The sequence below is a fragment of the Pongo pygmaeus genome, chromosome 3 (assembly GCF_028885625.2).
Source record: "Pongo pygmaeus isolate AG05252 chromosome 3, NHGRI_mPonPyg2-v2.0_pri, whole genome shotgun sequence".
Taxonomy (NCBI): Eukaryota; Metazoa; Chordata; class Mammalia; order Primates; family Hominidae; genus Pongo; species Pongo pygmaeus.
In genome coordinates, this window is record NC_072376.2 from 87,127,335 (window position 1) to 87,147,091 (window position 19,757).

At 38.1% G+C, this 19,757-nt stretch overlaps 1 pseudogene; it reads left to right on the forward strand.

Annotated features, from left to right (window-relative positions):
- Positions 1-17,451, forward strand: part of LOC129034556 (10 kDa heat shock protein, mitochondrial-like) — a 28,776-nt pseudogene extending 11,325 nt beyond the window's left edge.
- The last annotated feature ends 2,306 nt before the right edge of the window (positions 17,452-19,757 follow it).

Consider the following 19,757-nt stretch of genomic DNA (forward strand, 5'->3'; position numbering starts at 1 on the left):
GGCTCAGGTGATCCTCCCACCTCAGCCTCCCAAGTACCTGAGACTGCAGGTGTGCTACCACCACATCTGGCTAATTTTTTGTATTTTTACTAGAGACAGGGTTTTGCCATGTTGCCCAGGCTGGTCTCAAACTTCCAGGGTCAAGCAATCTGCCTGCCTAAGCCTCACAAAGTGCTAGTATTACAGGTGTGAGCAACCACACCCAGCAGACAAAAGAGTTTTCTGTATTTAGGAATGCTGATATGGGTTAAATTGCTCCCACCATCACCAAAAGATATGTTGAAACCTTAACCTCTGTACCTCAGAATATGACCTTACTTTGAAATACAGTGGTTGCAGATATAATTAGTTAAATTAAAATGAGGTCATACTGGGATACAGTGGGCCTTTAATCCAACCTGACTAAACCCCTTATAAGATAAGGAGATGCCACAGGGAGAATATGGCCATATGACATCAGAGGCAGAGATTGGAGTGACGCATCTACAAGCCTACGAATGCCGAGGATTGCTAGAAAATACCAGAAATTAGGAATAAGCAAAGAAGGAGTCTCTCCTACAGGTTTCAGAGAGCACATAGTCTTGATGCCTTGATTTCACACTTCTAGCCTGCAGACAATAGGCTGAAACAAAAAATTTCTGTTGTTTTAAGCCATCCAAAGTATTTTATGGTACTTTTTTTATGGAATATTTAGGAAACTAATAAAGATGCCTAGGAAAGGACACTGCTGAAGAGAGTTCTCAGGTTACAGAAGACCTGTTCCTATTTGGGCTCCTGGAGGACACAGTCTCTTACTAAGGACTCAGTCACTTCACAAAGAAGTGTCAAAATTTCAGAAAACCTTTGCATCCATTGTCTGCAATATCCAGTTAAACCTAGTAGTCCTCCAATTGTCATTTTGTGAGCAATCTAGGATAAATTTGGATAGTCTTTATCAAGAGAAGATTTTTTCCATCCTTACAGAGATCATGCCCTATATGTTGTTACATAATAATAAAAAATACTGCACATTGTGCCTGAATAATCTTGTTTCCTTTCTTTTCTAAGTTATGCCTTAAATAAACAATTCTGTTCAGATACAATATTCCCCCGAGTGGTCACTGAAGGTTCAAAGGATCCCTGATGAAGTTATACAATTTAGAGATATGGTAGCATAAATAATGAGAGTATATGTAAGACATAGAAATTTTTCCTGTAAGAGCAAAAGATTTAAACCTAGACAACTCAATGACAGCTAGCAACAGTCAGGCAAAAATGATGCTTATATGCTTTGTGTCTCAGTTCTCCAACCTGATGTTGTCCCACCTGTATTTTTAAGGTTCTTCAGAGAAACAGAATAGATAGGATATACTATATATAAATATGTATGTGGAGATTTAGTGTAGAAATTGGTTCACACAATTATGGAGGCTGAGAAGTCCTGTGATCTGCTGTCTTTAAGCTGGAGAACAGGAACAGCAGTGGTGTTATTCAAACTGAGGCCAAAGGCCTAAGAACTGATGGGTGGAGGAAAGTAGCTGCTGGTGTAAGCTGTGGAGTACAAAGGCCTGAGAACCATAAACTCCAATGTCTAGTAGCAAGAAAAGATGGATGGCCCAACTCAGGAAAGGAAAATGAATTCATCCTTCCTCCAGCTTTTTGTTGTATTCAGTTCCCCAATGGGTGGGAAATCTTTACTCAGTGTACCATTCAAATGCTAATTTATTCTAGCAACACCTTCACAGACACACTCAGAAATATTTTACCAGTTATCTGGACATCCCTTAGTCCAATCAATTTGACACATAAAATGAACCATCATATCACCTTTAAATGCAGATCCAACAACTTACTTTCCCCCTTCCTCTCACTGGCAGGTGGAAAGCTAGTGAGAATGCTTTCTCTGAATCAAAGCCAAGTTCTCCAAACAGAAATCAAGGCAAAAGAAAAACTTTATCCAGTTTTATTGGAGACTCATAGCATAGTGTGCCCAAACAGATGCCAGTCCAATGAAAATTTCAAGCTTACCAATCTGTGAGGCCACCTGGAACAATAGGCCTGGAGCTCCTATGCCTGTATTCTACTGTTTGATTCTCCTTATGACAGACAACACTATTAGATCGCACAATACAAACAGGAAGCACAAAAAGAGCAAAAAGAGATGAAAAGGAATGACTTGATTCTACCAAAGATGTCAAACAGAAAACAATACGACAACTTGGCATCAAACTGTGAATAAATATGCAAGGAACACAATGCACAGGAAACAGAGTTCAGGTCTGTGCAGACCTACAGTGTCAGAATGGATTTGACAAGCCATGAGCAGCAAAGCACAGACGCCTCTGTGGGCACTGCACATGGTCAGAGCCTTGGGTCCACAGCATTAAGCAGTGTATACTGAATCATAGTGGGATTTCAAAGAAAACACAAATAAACAGAGACTGCCCAGATGAGAACAAGCAGAGAGTATATATTCAAAGCTTGCTATGGCAAAGGACTCAGCATCATCACGTGTTTGGGACACACTCAAAGACAGAGGGGGAATATGGAAGTTTTGTAGTAAAAAAATAAAGAGATGGCTTCAGGTATGATTTGTTTGGAGGCTGTTTGGATGGGGAAACTGGAGAAAGGATAACTGGATGTGAGGCATTTTAAGTGATTGTTTTCGGGGGTACATTGGCTTTCCTTGGTTGCTCCAGATTTGGAAGTAGAGACAAAAAATAGAGAAGCTGGCAGTGACCGACCAGGTCCAGACTGTTCTGGACTCGTTGCTGCAGAGGTTGTGGGTCAGTGTTCTGCTGTCATATATGATTTGGTCATTGTTCCTTCAAACATTCAGTGTCTCAAAGCTAAAGTATCTATTTTCTTGTACCATTCCCTGTCCTTTCATAAAAAGTGTGGTATTGTACCACAGATATCAAAATTCAAGCAGTGAAGATGTCTTGTTAAAATAGTTAAAAAGGGAGTAAGATGGGATTAAAAAAAAACCACAACTTCATTTTTGAGAGGTTCATTTCTAGTTGTTCCAGTTAAAACTAGGTTGGTTGACCTTTCAGGCTATAAGATATCATGTTCATGTAAAATGATATTTATTAAATCAAGCTCTTGATAGTTAAATTTCTTGTTATGCTTGCCAAAATTCAGAGTAGCCACAGCACAAAGAAATTTAAGAATATATAATAAAACTTTATTAACTGACTTATTAAATTCAGAATATGTGATAATTTGAATAAGAAAAATACTGAAGGTTTTTAATCCACAAAGAAATGTATTCCTAAGTAATTTGTAATTTATACCCTTAAGTCAAAGTAAGTTCAAAAAAATTTTTTATTTCTTTTTAAATAAGCCATTAACCAGAATTTTCACTAATGCTGATCAGCTCCCAATCTCACTAGTCTAAATAAAGAGGACTTATAAATATGACATATTGTGCTTTAAGTAAAATAATGTGCGAATGTGAAAAACCATGTGATTTTGATAATGGTGTAAGTAAAGAAGCAATTTCTATTGAGGTAGCTGAATATTACTGCATTTAGTGTAAATTTAAGTTTCACAATTTAGTATGACATTCTCCCTATAAAACTATACACTATTCAATAATACAGACATTTTCTTACTATAATTACTAACTGAAAACAGAGAAATAAGGGTTGCGGTTAGATTTGCATAAAGAATAGTTCCCAGTATAATAAAATAAGAGCTGAACTTGGTTACCTCAGAGATCTCTTTTAGACCCTGGGGTTTGATTGATAGCTCACCTTTGGGTAAAGTTTATTATGTGCCAAGCACAGTGTTAATCACCTTAAAAATATGAACCCTTTTAATGTGATTCTAACAATAATAGTTATTGAGTGCCTGCTATATGCTGAATCCATGTAAAATTATTGCCTATTTAATCCTCAAAATAATCTAGTAAACTGGGTATTATTATTTTCTTTTTATAAATAAGAAGTGGAATTCTGGAAAGATTAAATACTTTGACTACAAGTTAATTCTCTTTCTGTTTTACCAATCTGTTCTTGCTCCCTCCTCTGGCAAGTCCAGGGAAGGAAGGAAGGGGGCCTTGGGGTCTAGGATGGTGGACAGGAGGCAGTGACTTGGGGCTGGGAGTCTTGTCTCCATGTTCTGGGATGAGAGAAGCCTCCCAAGCCACAAATGGGGAATCCAAAATCAAATCCAAAGCAATCACACCATGGCTTAGAGAGCCAAGAAGCTCAGGCAGAAGCTACATTGCCAAATCCCAGCAAAGAAACCTAAAGTAGCCAAGTTGAAAAGGTTATTTCACTTAAAAGCCCAGATTGTAAGGTCACGGAGTGCAGCAAAGGGGCCCAGAGAAGACAGAAATAACTCCAGAGCTGGCAGCTGCCCTGGTTCATCCCAGCTCCTGCAGTTCCAGATGAGGAGGAATTAAATCAGACTGCATATGTATGGAGCACATAACAGAGGGACAGTGGTACCAGGAGACCTTGATAAATGGTGGCCCTTGAAAATGGCAGCTGCAGAAGGCAGAACTGCTGAAGGAAAGAGCAAGGACTTAGGAACTATATTATTCTGTTCTCACATTACTATAAAGAACTACCTGATACTGGGTAATTTATAAATAAAAGAGTTTTGATTGGCTCACAGTTCTGCAGGCTGTACAGAAAGCATGGTTGGGGAGACCTCAAGAAACTTATAATCATGGGAGAAGGCGAAGGCCAAGCAGGCACGTCCTATACGGCTGGATTAGAAGGAAGAGGAAGAAGGGAGAGATTCTACACACATTTAAACAACCAGATCTCATGAGAACTCACTCACTATCACAAGAACAGCAAGGGGGAAGTCTGCCCCCATGATCCAATCACCTCCCACCAGGCCCCTCCTCCAACACTGGGGATTACAATTCAACATGAGATTTGGAGGGGGACACAGAGCCAAACCATATCAGGAAATTTCTGGGCTCTGTTACTCACTAAGTAAGGGACTTTGGGGAAAGCCATTTAACCTTTCAGAGCCTTAGTTTCTTCATCTATAAAATGGAAATAATAAAACCAAAAAAGCATTTTTATGCAGTCAAAAATAGTAACATTGACTGAAAGTAGCTAGAGCAGAAGATGTCATCCTGTTACTGAGCTTCAGCCTACTCCTGACCCAAGCTGCATCAAAACAGTGCTGTCTAAACAACCTGCTTTGTTGGAGAAATTCAATGCAATGGGATCTGGAATGTAATAGCAATGTAATCACTGGTTATAGCTGTTACAACTATTGTTTTTGTTGTTATACACGAAGCTAGAAGGAAACAGCAGAGACCTCTCTGGTAAGTAGTTCTCACTTAGGCTAGTAGGAGGTATTCAACCTGTTTCTCTTCATTACCTAAACCTAATCCAGATCTAATAAAATTCATCTTGACTATCTTCTTAGAGACAAATCTTTCAGCTACTTTGTGCTTCCATAGGTTGCAAAACTAAATACTATAGTACAGTATTCAGCACAGATGTTTGCCAAATGGACTTGCTTCTGCTTTGAGTTCTATGCCTGTTTTGTACATGAGGAAACCAATGCCCAAAAAGATAATGTGTCAATGAAGAGAAAGAGAAGTCTCAAGAAGAAGTATTTTTTTATTACTATATCTAATACACAGTCATGCAAGGCTCCTAGATACTAGGTGAAATAAGGACTTCTGTGGTTCATTGTTTACTATGTTTTTGTTCATCCTGAGTTTCTATTGATGTACTACAACAGTATTACACATATTTTTGGCCTATAGTAATTTGTTATCAAAGAAATCTTTCCAGAAGAAGGAGGAAGAGAAAGGAGAGAAGGAGGGGGAGAAAAGGATGGGAAAGCGGAAGAAGAAAGTAAAATCAACATGACTAATTTGGCTTCTGATTTGGAGGTGCATTTATATGAAAAAACAATAGGACAAAATACTTAAAACAGATACTTCTGGGGAATCAGAGATGCAACACTGCCACACCAATAAAAGACAGCTGCTAAAAGTCTGTTCATAATTAGCTGGCTTGTTCCTAGCCTGACACAGCAATAGGATGGCTTACAGAAGAAAGATGCAGCTAATCAGTCCATACCAATTTCTCTCATTAGTTTCACATTTTGGATAGCACTGAAACCAGCATCTGACTGGAAAGAGCCATTATGCCAAACAACTTTGAAACTGTTGGTGCTTTAATTTGCTTGTTTACTAAAGAATACTGTAAATGATTTTTAGCCACTATATTCTTTTGGTTGCTGAGTCATGCATTTTTCCCTAGTTGGAGGGCTTTTACACATGCTGCTCACTCTGCTTAGAATTCTCTGGCTCCCCACATCTACTCCCACCCCCTCAATTCTCAGCTTGCTCCTGTCTGGCTCATTCCTACTCAAACGCCTAATTCACAGAAAGGCCTTTCTGACTCCCTGGGTTGAATGAGGTTCCTGTAATTATCTTTTTACTCATCATATTTACAGAGGATGTTTTGAGGTATCTGTCTTCTCATGCCCCTTCCTCCCATTCATTCCAACTAATCCATCCCCTACTCTATAAACAAAAGAGGATCCTGCTCATCTTTCATTGCTGATGCCTAGCATAGTGCCTGGAACATAAAAAAAAAACTCAAAATAAGTATTTGTTGAATGAATAGATGGATAGACAAATAGATGGATATAGAGACAGATTGAAAGATCACACACATATCTTGCTATATTATCATGCTATATTAATCAGAGTAACACTAGGTTTGATAACAAACCCCAAAATTTCAGTGGCTTAATGCAAGAGATGTTGGTTGCTTGGTCATATGATAATTTACTACAGGTTTTCTTAGTTGGGGAGAGATGCTGTCTTCTCTATGGAAAAGAGAGCCCAGACTCCTCCTATCTTGGGGAGAGAGGGAAAGAACAAAGTAGAGAAGTCTCTTCTGCTTCTTAAAAGTCTCAGCCTGGGAGGGACACAGATAGACAACTTCTGGTCACATTCCCTTCAAAAGCACTAATCATTATCTGGAGGCAAAGAGGAGGTGCTGAAAAATGAAGTCTTTTTCTGGACACCCTCCTTCCGGTGACAATACCATATGTGAAAAGGAGAGTTCAAATTTTTACTGGACAGCTTACATAAAACTGGCCACAAATATATATAATGAGCCAATCCAGATAACTCAAGCTAAAGCACACTCCAGTCCCCTGATCTGTACATCACTTGTTAATTATGCAGACTTCTACTTCATTTTGCCTATGAAATTATGGCCCTAATAAGACCTTTCTTGCACTGATTTGAATTATTAAAAGTAAAGTCTACAAACCCCTTCTTAAATTTCTTGAAGCTTTTATAGCTTTCTTACATTATTATATAGTTTATTAAATAGTATGTCAAAATTTTACATATAACAAAATGATCTAAGTATTTTTAATGTTGCCTTGACTGCCAAAATTCTCTTCTAATCACCAAGCCTACTCTTATTTAATTATAAGTATTGTAATCTAAGGTAGCATGACTGCACACTCAGAAATAGCTTTGAAATAGTATTTTTAAATATAAATAATTTAAAATAGACCAGTGCTGGTCTTTAAACTATAGCTTAGTGGGGTTTTTTAAATTAGCATCAAAGGGAAGAAATAAAACAAGGGTCTTTAATTGATTTTAAGGAATTCTTGCCACATCTAAAGACAAGGATTACTAGTTAATCTCTTTGGATGTTTTATAAGCACAGAATATTACCTAAATAATTGCAAGCATATACTCAAATGACAGAAGGAATAAACAGAAAAAAATTTTGCATGTAACAGTCAAAACAAATTCACTGAAGATCATAATCTTTACTTGGAAGTACTATAGGGAAATGGATTCCTATTTTAATGCAAATGCCAGAAGAATTATATTTCCACAAGATAATATTCTTGTAAGGGCACACTGATTTAATAAGTTGAACTTGTAGTGGCGATGCTGATTCTGTGATGGTGACTGCTATGTTGACTATTTCTGCTCTCCTGAATAATCAATATGTTCTGCTCCCATCTAATGGCTGTTGATGCAATGAAGAAACATTTATTCATTTCACCACCAGTGACCTCTTGCACCCTGATTGCTTCAGAGGGCAGATTTATTGTGCTCATCAGCACAGATGGGTTGACCCAATAATTTACGTGGCCTTATTTTCCTTCCAGACAAGTGACTTGTTACTAATTTAAGGATTAAGTGATGTGGGAGTCAATTTTAGTAGAAAAGTTACACTGCTGTAAGTTTGCTTTCTACCATAAGATCTGTCTAGGATGAAAATAACATCAAAATTGGTTACATATTGAGATTGGGTTTACAACACTACTAGCATCCAGTGATTACCCAAAAGGGTATATCTTCATTAGCTTGAAGGCAACAGAGATATGCAAACAATTTCTATCCCAGGAAGGCTCTTTAGCCTCATCAGTTTCTTATTCGTCTAGTATTGGCATCTGTTTTCCTTTGGGGAGCTTGTTGGGCAAGGGGTGGCACTTAACACAAGTTAGGCTAATCAGACTCATTTGCTCAAGATTTTTAATCTTTTATGGATAATTTAGCAACTAAAATGGATGAAGATAATTCTTGAATATTCTGACAGGACTCATTAAAAAAGACGGTCCTTTCATTCCTGCTCTCCTTTTTCTGGAGAGTTGCTAGTTCCTGAGGCTTGATGTTTCACTTTTCTTTCCATTTTGAGCTATCTGTCAAATGAACACATTTTTTTTGCTTGAATTAACTGGAATCAGTTTCTGTGGCTTGAAACTCAGGAATCTGGTGATAGAAAGACTTTAACATTTGTGATTAAATAGTCATTCAAAGACAAGATTTTCAGGATTCAACTGGATGGCATTTTTTACAGTTGAACAATTTTACCGCGTAGACAAATATGAAAGAAAGCCTCTCAAGTATAAAGGATTTATAGCCATTTGAACTGGCAAAGAAGAGCCAAATTCAGGAGCCCTCTTCAGTGGGAATAGAGACATCCAAGAGCAAAGCAGGGAAGTGAACTGCATGGACTAGGAGACTAAGTCTTTACATTATGAAATCCTTCAGATAATTGGAGTTTCATCAGTATTGCAGACAAGAATCCAGTCATTACCTCAGGTAATATCTTTTAGTCATTACATAAGTGAGGAAATATCCCCAAAATGTCTTGGGATTTGGTAAATATTTTGGTGGTGGGTAAACATATTTTAAAACCAGGAAGATTTAAAATTAAGTATAAAAATACTTCAGAGAACCAAAACTATAAAAAAATCCATAATAAAAATATTTTTGTGATTTAGTAATCTCTTCATATTTTGTAATTTATGTACTTCTAGCACTTCAGAAAATGTGACCTATTAGTAAAATAATACTTATAATTCTATTTTAAAATACAGAGATTTGTAATTTACATTGGTGATTTTAAATAGGAAGATTTTAGTTTATATATTATATATTTTAAAAAAACAAAAATTTCTCTGAGTTCTTGAATAACTCAAATTTAATTTATTATATTTAAAGGAATTATTCAAGAATTCAGGGAGGTTTTTTGTTTTCAGTAAGCCTGAAAACAGAAATACCTAAAAGAAAAAGAAAAATATTAAGCTTATAATATTACAGTTTTTTAAATATATATTTTAAGTTCTGGGATACATGTGCAGAACGTGCAGGTTTGTTACATAGATATACACGTGCCATGGTGGTTTGCTGTATACATCAACCCGTCATCTACATTAAGTATTTCTCCTAATGCTATCCCTCCTCTAGTGCCCCAACTGCTGACAGGCCCCAGTATGTGATGTTCCCCTCCCTGTGTCCATGTGTTCTCATTGTTCAACTCCCACTTATGAGTGAGAACATGCAGTGTTTGGTTTTCTGTTCCCGTGTTAGTTTGCTGAGAATGATGGTTTCCAGCTTCATCCATGTACCTGCAAAGGGCATGAACTCATCTTTTTTATGGCTGCATAATATTCCATGGTGTAAATGTGCCACATTTTCTTTATCCAGTCTATCATTGATGGGCATTTGGGTTGATTCCAAATCTTTGCTATTGTGAACAGTGCTGCAATAAACATACATGTGCATGTGTCTTTATAGTAGAATGATGTATAATCCTTTGGGTACATACCCAGTAATGAGATTTCTGGGTCAAATGGTATTTCTGGTTCTAGATCCTTGAGGAATCGCCACACTATCTTCTACAATGGTTGAACTAATTTATACTCCCACCAACAGTGTAAAAGCGTTCCTATTTCTTCACGTCCTCTCCAGCATCTGTTGTTTGCTGACTTTATAATGATCGCCATTTTAACTGGTGTGAGATGGTATCATACCGTGGTTTTGATTTCCATTTCTCTAATGATCAGTGATGATGAGCTTTTTTTATATGTTTGTTGGCCACATAAATGTCTTCTTTCGAGAAATGTCTGTTCATATCCTTCACCCACTTTTTGATTGGGTTGTTTGTATTTTCTTATAAATTTGTTTAAGTTCTTTGTAGATTCTGGATATTAGCCCTTTGTCAGATGAATATATTGCAAAAATTTTCTCCCATTCTGTAAGTTGCCTGTTCACACTGATGATAGTTTCTTTTGCCGTAGAAAAGCTCTTTAGTTTAATTAGATCCCATTTGTCAATCTTGGCTTTTGTTGCCATTGCTTTTGGTGTTTTAGTCATGAGGTCTTTGCCCATGCCTATGTCCCGAATGGTATTGCCTAGGTTTTCTTCTAGAGTTTTTATGGTTTTAGGTATTATGTTTAAGTCTTTAATCCATCTTGAGTGAATTTTTGTATAAGGTGTAAGGAAGGGATCCAGTTTCAGTTTTCTGCATATGGCTAGCCAGTTTTCCTAACAACATTTATTAAATAGGGAATCCTTTCCCCATTGTTTTTTTTGTCAGGTTTTTCAAAGATCAGATGGCTGTAGATGTGTGGCATTATTTCTGAGGACTCTGTTCTGTTCCATTGGTCTATATATCTGTTTTGGTACCAATACCTTGCTATTTTGGTTACTGTAGCCTTGTAGTATAGTTTGAAGTGAGGTAGCTTGATGTCTCCAGCTTTGTTCTTTTTGCTTAGGATTGTCTTGGCTATATGGGCTTTTTGGTTCCGTATGAAATTTAAAGTAGTTTTTTCTAATTCTTTGAAGAAAGTCAATGGTAGATTGATGGGGATAGCATTAATGTATAAATTACTTTGAGCACTATGGCAATGTTCATGATATTGATTCTTCCTATCCATGAGCATGGAAGTTTTTTTCCATTTTTGTGTCCTCTCTTATTTTGTTCAACAGTGGTTTGTAGTTCTCCTTGAAGAGGTCCTTCACATCCCTTGTAAGTTGGATTCCTAGGTATTTTATTCTCTTCATAGCAATTGTGAATGGGAGTTGACTCATGATTTGGCTCTCTGTTTATTATTGGTGTATAGGAATGTTTGTGAGTTTTGCACGTTGATTTTGTATCCTGAGACTTTGCTGAAGTTGCTTATCAGCTTAAGGATATTTTTGGCTGAGATGATGGGGTTTTCTAAATATACAATCATGTCATCTGCAAACAGAGACAATTTGATTTCCTCTCTTTCTATTTGAATACCCTTTATTTCTTATTCTTGCCTGATTCCCCTGGCCAGAACTTCCAGTACTATGTTGAATAGGAGTGGTGAGAGAGGGCATCCTTGTCTTGTGCTGGTTTTGAAAGGGAATGCTTCCAGTTTTTGCCCATTCAGTATGATATTGGCTGTGGGTTTGTCATAAATATCTCTTACGATTTTGAGATATGTTCCATCAATACCCAGTTTATTGAGAGTTTTTAGCATGAAGGGTGTTGAATGTTGTCGATGGCCTTTTCTGCATCTTTTGAGAGAATCATGTGGTTTTTGTCATTGGTTTTGTTTATGTGATGGATTACATTTATTGATTTGTGTATGTAGAATGAGATTTGCATCCCAGGGATGAAGCCGACTTGGTCGTGGTGGATAAGCTTTTTGATGTGCTACTGGATTTGGTTTGCCAGTATTTTATTGAGGATTTTTGCATCAAAGTTCATCAGGGATGTTGACCTCAAATTTTCTTTTTTTGTGGTGGCTCTGCCAGGTTTTGGTATCAGGATGACGCTGGCCTCATAAAATGAGTTACAGAGGAGTCCTTCTTTCTCTGTTGTTTGGAATAGTTTCAGAAGGAATGGTATCAGCTACTCTTTGTATATCTGGTAGAATTCAGCTGTGAATCCATCTGGTTGTGGACTTTTTTTGGTTGGTAGGCTATTAATTACTGACTCAATTCCAGAACTTGTTATTGGTCTCTTCAGGGATTCGACTTCTTCCCTGATTTAGTCTTGGGAAGGTGTATGTGTCGAGGAATTTATCTATTTCTTCTAGATTTTCCAGTTTATTTGCATAGAGCTGTTTATAGTACTCTCTGATGGTAATTTGTATTTCCGTGGGATCATTGGTGATATCCCCTTTATCATTTTTTATTGTATCTATTTGATTCTTCTCTCTTTTCTTCTTTATTAGTCTGGCTGGAGTTCTATCTATTCTGATAATCTTCCTGGATTCAACGATTTTTTGAAGGGTTTTCTGTGTCTCTATCTCCTTCAATTCTGCTCTGATCTTAGTTATTTCTTGTCTTCTAGTTTTTGAATTTGTTTGCTCTTGCTTCTCTAGTTCTTTTAATTGGGATGTTAGGGTGTCAATTTTAGATCTTTCCCACTTTCTCCTGTGGATATTTAGTGCTATAAATTTCCCTCTAAACACTGCTTTAGCTGTGTCCCAGAGATTCTAGTACATTGTACCTTTGTTCTCATTGGTTTCAAAGAACTTATTTATTTCTGCCTTCATTTTGTTATTTACCCAGTAGTCTTTCAGGAGCAGGTTGTTCAGTTGCCATGTAGTTTTGTGGTTTTGAGTGAGTTTCTTAATCCTGAGTTCTAATTTGATTGCACTGTGGCCTGAGAGACTGTTTGTTATGATTTCCATCCTTTTGCATTTTCTGAGGAGTGTTTTACTTCCAATTATGTGGGTAATTGTAGAATAAGTGTGATGTGTTGCTGAGAAGAATGTATATTCTGTTGATTTGGGGTGGAGAGTTCTGCAGATGTCTATTAGGTCTGCTTGATCCAGAGCTAAGTTCAAGTCCTGAATATCCTTGTTAATTTTCTGTCTCATTGATCTGTCTGATATTGACAGTGGGATGTTAACGTCTCCCACTATTATTGTGTGGGAGTCTAAGTCTCTTTGTAGGTCTCTAAGAACTTGCTTTATAAATCTGAGTGCTTCTGTATTGGGTGCATATATATTTAGGATAGTTAGCTCTTCTTGTTCCATTGATCCCTTTACCATTATGTAATGCCCTTCTTTGTCTCTTTTGATCTTTGTTGGTTTAAAGTCACTTTTATCAGAGGCTAGGATTGCAACCTCTGCTTTTTTTTGCTTTCCATTTGCTTGGTAGGTCTTCCCCCATCCCTTTATTTTGAGCTTATCTGTGTCTTTGCTTGTGAGATGGGTCTCCCAAATACAGCACACTGATGGGTCTTGACTCTTTATCCAATTTGCCAGTCTGTGTCTTTTAATTGGGGTATTTAGCCCATTTACATATAAGGTGAATATTGTTATGTGTGAATTTGATCCTGTCATTATGATGCTAGCTGGTTATTTTGCCCATTAGTTGATGCAGTTTCTTCATAGTGCCTATGGTCTTTACAATTTGGTATGTTTTTGCAGTGGCTGGTACCGGTTTTTCCTTTCCATATTTATTGTTTCCTTCAAGACTTCTTGTAAGGCAGGCCTGGTGGTAACAAAATCCCTCAGCATTTGCTTGTCTGAAAAGGATTTAATTTCCCCTTCGCTTATGAAGCTTAGTTTGGCTGGATATGAAATTCTGGGTTGAATATTCTTTTTTTTTTAAGAATATTGAATATTGGCCCCCACTCTCTTCTGGCTTGTAGGGTTTCTGCAGGGAGATCTGCTGTTAGTCTGATGGACTTCCCTTTGTGGGAAGTCCTCTCTGGCTGCCCTTAACATTTTTTCCTTCATTTCAACCTTGGTGAAATTGAGGATTATGTGTCTTGGGGTTGCTCTTCTCGAGGAGTAGCTTTGTGGTGTTCTCTGTATTTCCTGAATTTGAATGTCTTGCTAGGTTGTGGAAGTTCTCCTGTATAACACCTTGAAGAGTGTTTTCCAACTTGCTTCCATTCTCCCTGTCACTCTCAGGTACACCAATCAAACGTAGGTTTGGTCTTTTCATGTAGTCCCATACCTCTTGGAGGCTTTGTTTGTTCCTTTTCATTCTTTTTTCTCTAATCTTGTCTTCATGCTTTACTTAAGTTGATCCACTTGATCGATTCAGCTATTGATTCTTGTTTATGCTTCACAAAGTTCTCATGCCGTGTTTTTCAGCTCCATCAGGTCATTTATGTTCTTCTCTAAACTGGTTATTTTAGTTAACAACTCCTCTAACTTTTTTTCCAGGTTTTTAGCTTTCTTGTATTGGGTTAGAACATGCTCCTTTAGCTTGGAGGAGCTTGTTATTACTCACCCTCTGAAGCCTACTTCTGCCAGTTCGTCAAATTCATTCTCCATCCAGTTTTGTTCTTTTGCTGGCAAACAGTTGTATCCTTTGGAGAAGAGGCATTTTCGTTTTTGGAACTTTCAGCCTTTTTGCTCTGGTTTTTCCTTATCTTTGTGGGTTTATCTACCTTTGGTCTTTGATGTTGGTGAACTTCAGATGTGGTCTTTGTGTGGATGTTCTTTTGTTGATGTTAATGCTATTCCTTTCTCTTTGCTAGTTTTCCTTCTAACAGTCAGGCCTCTCTGCTGCAGGTCTGCTGGAGTTTGCTGGATGTCCACTCCACACCCCACTTGCCTGGATATCACCAGTGGAGGCTGCAGAACAGCAAAGATTGCTGTCTGTTCCTTCCTCTGGAAGCATCTTCCCAGATAGGCACCTGCCATATGCCAGCCACGGTTCTGTCTCGCCGGTGTTCCAGGCTCCTGTGTGAGGTGTCTGTTGACCTCTGCTGGGAGGTGTCTCCCAGTCAGGAGACACGGGGGTCAGGGATCCACTTGAGAAGGCAGACTGTCTCTTAGCAAAGCTCAAGTGCTGTGCTACGGAGATCCACTGCTCTCTTCAGAGCTGGCAGGCAGGAATAGTTAAGTCTGCTGAAACTGTGCGCATAGCCACCCCTTCCCTCAGGTGCTCTGTCCCAGGGAGATGGGAGTTTTATCTATAAGCCCCTGACTGGGGCTTCTGCCTTTTTTTCAGAGATGCCCTGTCCAGAGAGGAGGAATCTAGAGAGGCAGTCTGGCTACTGCAGATTTGCCTAGCTGCAGTAGGCTCCACCAAGTTCACACTTTCCAGCAGCTTTGTTTACATCGTGAGGGGAAAACCACCTACTCAAGCCTCAGTAATAGTGGACCCTCCTGCCCCTACCAAGCTTGAGCACCACAGGTCGACTTCAGAATGCTGTGTTGGCAGTGAGAATTTCAAGCCAGTGGATTTTAGCTTGCTGGGCTCCATGGAGGTGGGATCTGCTGAGCTAGACCACTTGGCTTCCTGGCTTCAGCCCTTTCCAGTGGAGTGAACAGTTCTGTCTCACTGGCATTCCAAACATCACCAGGATATGGAAAAAAAAACTCCTGCAGCTAGCTCAGTGTCTGTCCAAACAGTCGCCCAGTTTTGTGCTTGAAACCCACGGTCCTGGTTGTGTTGGCACCTGAGGGAATCTCCTGGTCTGCAGGTTGCAAAGACAGTGGGAAAAGTATAGTATCTGGGCCAGAATGCACTGTTCCTCATGCCACAGTCCCTCATGGCTTCCTTTGGCTAGGGGAGGGAGTTCCCCAACCCCTTGCACTTCCCGGGTGAGGTGACACCACACCCTGCTTCAATTCACCCTCCATGGGCTGCACCCACCGTCTAACCAGTCCCAATGAGACGAGCCAGGTACCTCAGTTGGAAGTGCAGAAAACACCCACTTTGTGCATTGATCTCGCTGGGAGCTGCAGACTGGAGCTGTTCCTATTCAGCCATCTTCTCTTTTCCAATATTACAGTTTTAAATGTCCTAATATGTTTAACTTGCTCTGTATATGGGTCTAAATATTATCCAAAAGCTTTAAAAATTACTGAAATTTGACTAATAAGTAGAATAAAATTTGTAAATTAACTGTAAAAATGTCAGCATTTATAACTCTAATAGATTTTTTTTTGCTCAAAAACAACCAAGAAAAAGGTCATATTGACAGAATTTAGAGTCTCTAAACCTGTTGTGTTAGCCATGTTAACAGTGTTTTCCTACAATGAAAATATATTATTCGATCTGCTGGTTTGGTTTTGTTTTTCTCAGCCTCAAAGTTAAACTTTTCCTGTGCTTTTCAAATACACAATTTGTCCTGAAGACACACACATAAAGTTATTAGAGCTTAAATTTGTTTTTCTGAAGCAACTGGTCTACTACTTTTTTTTTTTTTTTTTTTTTTGACATGGGGTCTCACTCTTGTCACCGAGGCTGGAGTGCAGTGGCACAATCTCGGCTCACTGCAACCTCCACCTCCCAGGTTCAAGCGATTCCCCTGCCTCAGCCTCCCAAGTAGCTGGGACTACAGATGTGTGCCACCACCCCTGGCTAATTTTTGTATTTTTAGTAGAGACAGGGTTTCACCATGTTGGCCAGGCTAGTCTCAAACTCCTGACCTCAGGTGATCCACCTGCCTCAGCCTCCCAATGTGCTGGGATTACAGGCGTGAGCCACCATGCCTGGCTTACTACTTCTTTCTGTATTACCTAAACTCACAAAGGCAAGGAGAAGAAATTACATTAAATTAAAGAGTGTACTGAAAAGAGTACTGAACTAGTCGTTGTTTGAGCTAAGTATGAATTTTAATCTGAACATAGTTAACTATAATTTTGGACATATCACTTAACCACTCTGTGAAATGAGAAATTAAACAATAAAATCTTTACAATTTTTGCCCACCCTAATATAAAATTCTATTGTTCTAAATGGAATTTAGACAGAAGATATTCATATCTTAAACTATGATTAATCTGTCAAAAACAGTTTTTAAAGAAAAAAAATCATGATTCAAAAATTGGATTCACTTCAGAGGGCAGGGCTGGCTGGCCTTTTTACCTGTCCCAAGGACCTGACTTCGGATCTTTTCTTGCAGCTGCAGTAGGAATGTAGAGTACGAGCTTTGGTGCAGGAGTCTTGGCAGAACAAACATTTAGAAAGTTTATTTCTCTCTTTGACCGAGTATTGGTTGAAAGAACTGCAGCTGAAACTGTAGCCAAAGGAGGCATGATGCTTCCAGAACAAATGTCAAAGAAAAGTATTACATGCATCAGTACTAGCTGTTAGATTGGTCTCTAAAAGAAAGGGTGGAGAGATTCAACCAGTTAGCATCCAAGTTGGAGATAAAGTTATTTTCCCAGAATACGGAAGCACCAAAGTGCTTTAGACAAGGATTATTTCTTATTTAGAGATGGTTTAGAGATGGTGACCTTCTTGGAAAGTATGCAGACTGAAATAAATCACCATTGAAATGGCATAATAGTGAAGCTGCCCATTCCACTAAAGTTCTGAAATCTTTCATTATGTAAATAATTTCTATGTCTCTCTTTTGTAATAAACTAATAATAGCTAAACTAAAAGAAAAATGAATACAGTCCAGGAGGATCACTTGAGCTGGAGTTCAAACCCAGCCTGAGCAACATGGTGAGACCTCATCTTTACAAAACTGTTTTTAAAAATTAACCAGTGTGGTGGCCCACATCTGTGGTCCCTGCCACTTGAGAGGCTGAGAAAGGAGAATCTCTTGAGCCTGGAAGGTCACAGCTGCAGTGAGCCATAATCGCACCACCACACTCCAGCCTGAGCAACAGAGTGAGACCCTGTCTCAAAAAAATAATAATAATACATGTCAACGGTTTTATTTAACTCCTTGGTTAAATGAGGCAACCAGTGAGATATTACAAGTGCTTCAAAGAACATGAAATATACATTTGCAGGCAGAGAAGAAATGCTGAAATAAGCTTACAAATGGATGCGAAATTGGTAAAAACTAGTCAGTATCCACAGGGTGATAATTAATTGTACTCCACTGCACAAAATTTGCATATCTTAGACTAAAATAATTTATATTACTATGAATTTTCTACAGGTTTACAACTCTACAAAGTTGTAAAATAGTTTAGTAAAAAGCAAGAGTGCACACTGGCATGCCTTCAGTTAAAGGATATTTAATAATTTCTTTCACCCATTTCAAAATCTTCCAGAGTTGAAATATAAACTGAATGCCCAATGGAATTCTGTAGGGGATCAACAATGGTAGAAGATAGGAATAAGCATTAGTTATTTACATCTTTAACTGTTATTCGCTCTATTTATTGAATCATTTAGAATATGATTCTAATTCAAGTAGGAAAATGGATATAAAGGGGTTCTCGAAATACTTTATTTCCACAGAATTCCACAGCTCAATAAATAAGGCTCCAGAATTGGTCCAGCATGATCTGGAAGTCATACTTGATTCTTGCCTCTCCCTCAACTGCACATCGTGCCATTAGTTAATAGTCCTGTTGCTTTTAACCTTAAAATGTATCTCAAATCTGTTTTTTTCTCTCTATCTTGACTGCCACTGACCTATTCCAACCACCCTCAGCTTTTGTCAGAATGATTATCATTACCTTTCAAACGTGTGGCAGAAAAATATTTTAAGATAAAATACTTTTTAAAATATAGATGTACTTTTTTCTTATCCTTTCTCCATTCAAACAAATTGATTCAGTTCTCACTGCCAGCTTGGAGGAGAGGGGCAGGGAGGAAAGAAAGAGTTGTGGAATAGCAAAATATCAGAAATTGCTTGGAAATCTTCCAGGCTTTTGTTTTTAAACAGCTAATTCTTAAAGCTGGGAGAAAATTAGGGTATAGACAGCATATTTAAGCCAGAATCATGATAGGAATATGATTTCCCCAAAACAAGAAATCCCCGATGTTAGAAGGATAGGTTGAATAGTGAGAACAGAGAGTTCTCAGGGTGTAAATGCAAAGGAGATCTGTGACCTACTTTGTAAGCATAGCCCCTATAGCAGTTGGAATACTTCAGCAATAAAATGACTGGTGGGAATCTAGGCAACTTTGCAAAGAATTCTATACTCGAACCCTAGCAGACAGCCCTTGAATCTGAAGAGCCGTATTACAGAGAATAATTTATTCTCAGAAGTAAACAGGGTTTCAGAATGAACAGATGACTCGATAACCAAATGCTGTCACTTAAACTCCAGATTTTAGCATTGCATAAGATTCTGAAGCTACGGTTAATAAAAAATCCAGAAAGATAGGAGTAACTTATAATAATTAAGGTTAGTTTTCAACCAGCGTAATGAGATGGGAAGCTTAAATTAGAAACCGAGTTAGAGAAAGTAAACGAAAAACAAAAAAAGAGAAAGAAAAAACAGGACTAAGAAAATACAGGGGACTTTCACTTCTATAAATATAGAGGCTTAGTTATTCTGAAAAACCATACCTACTGCTACAAAAGATCTTTAAAGTGCTGGATAAACTATTAGTTTTTATAAATAAACAGAAACGCTTGAAAACAATCAAGGGAAATTTTTAGGGCTACCAAAAAGCGGGGAATGGAGCTGTAATTAGAGTGTCCGGCAGTTGTTGAAGCAGTAGATGCCCTAGGTTTAATGGCCACATGAGATACAAAAGATAAGGACTTACTTGGCTTCAATAAGTTGGAATAATGGAACTGAACTTGCATAAAGTCAGGGCCTTTGAAAAGTAGCTAGAGCTTAAATGAAAAGCTATGTTAGGAAAAAAATAT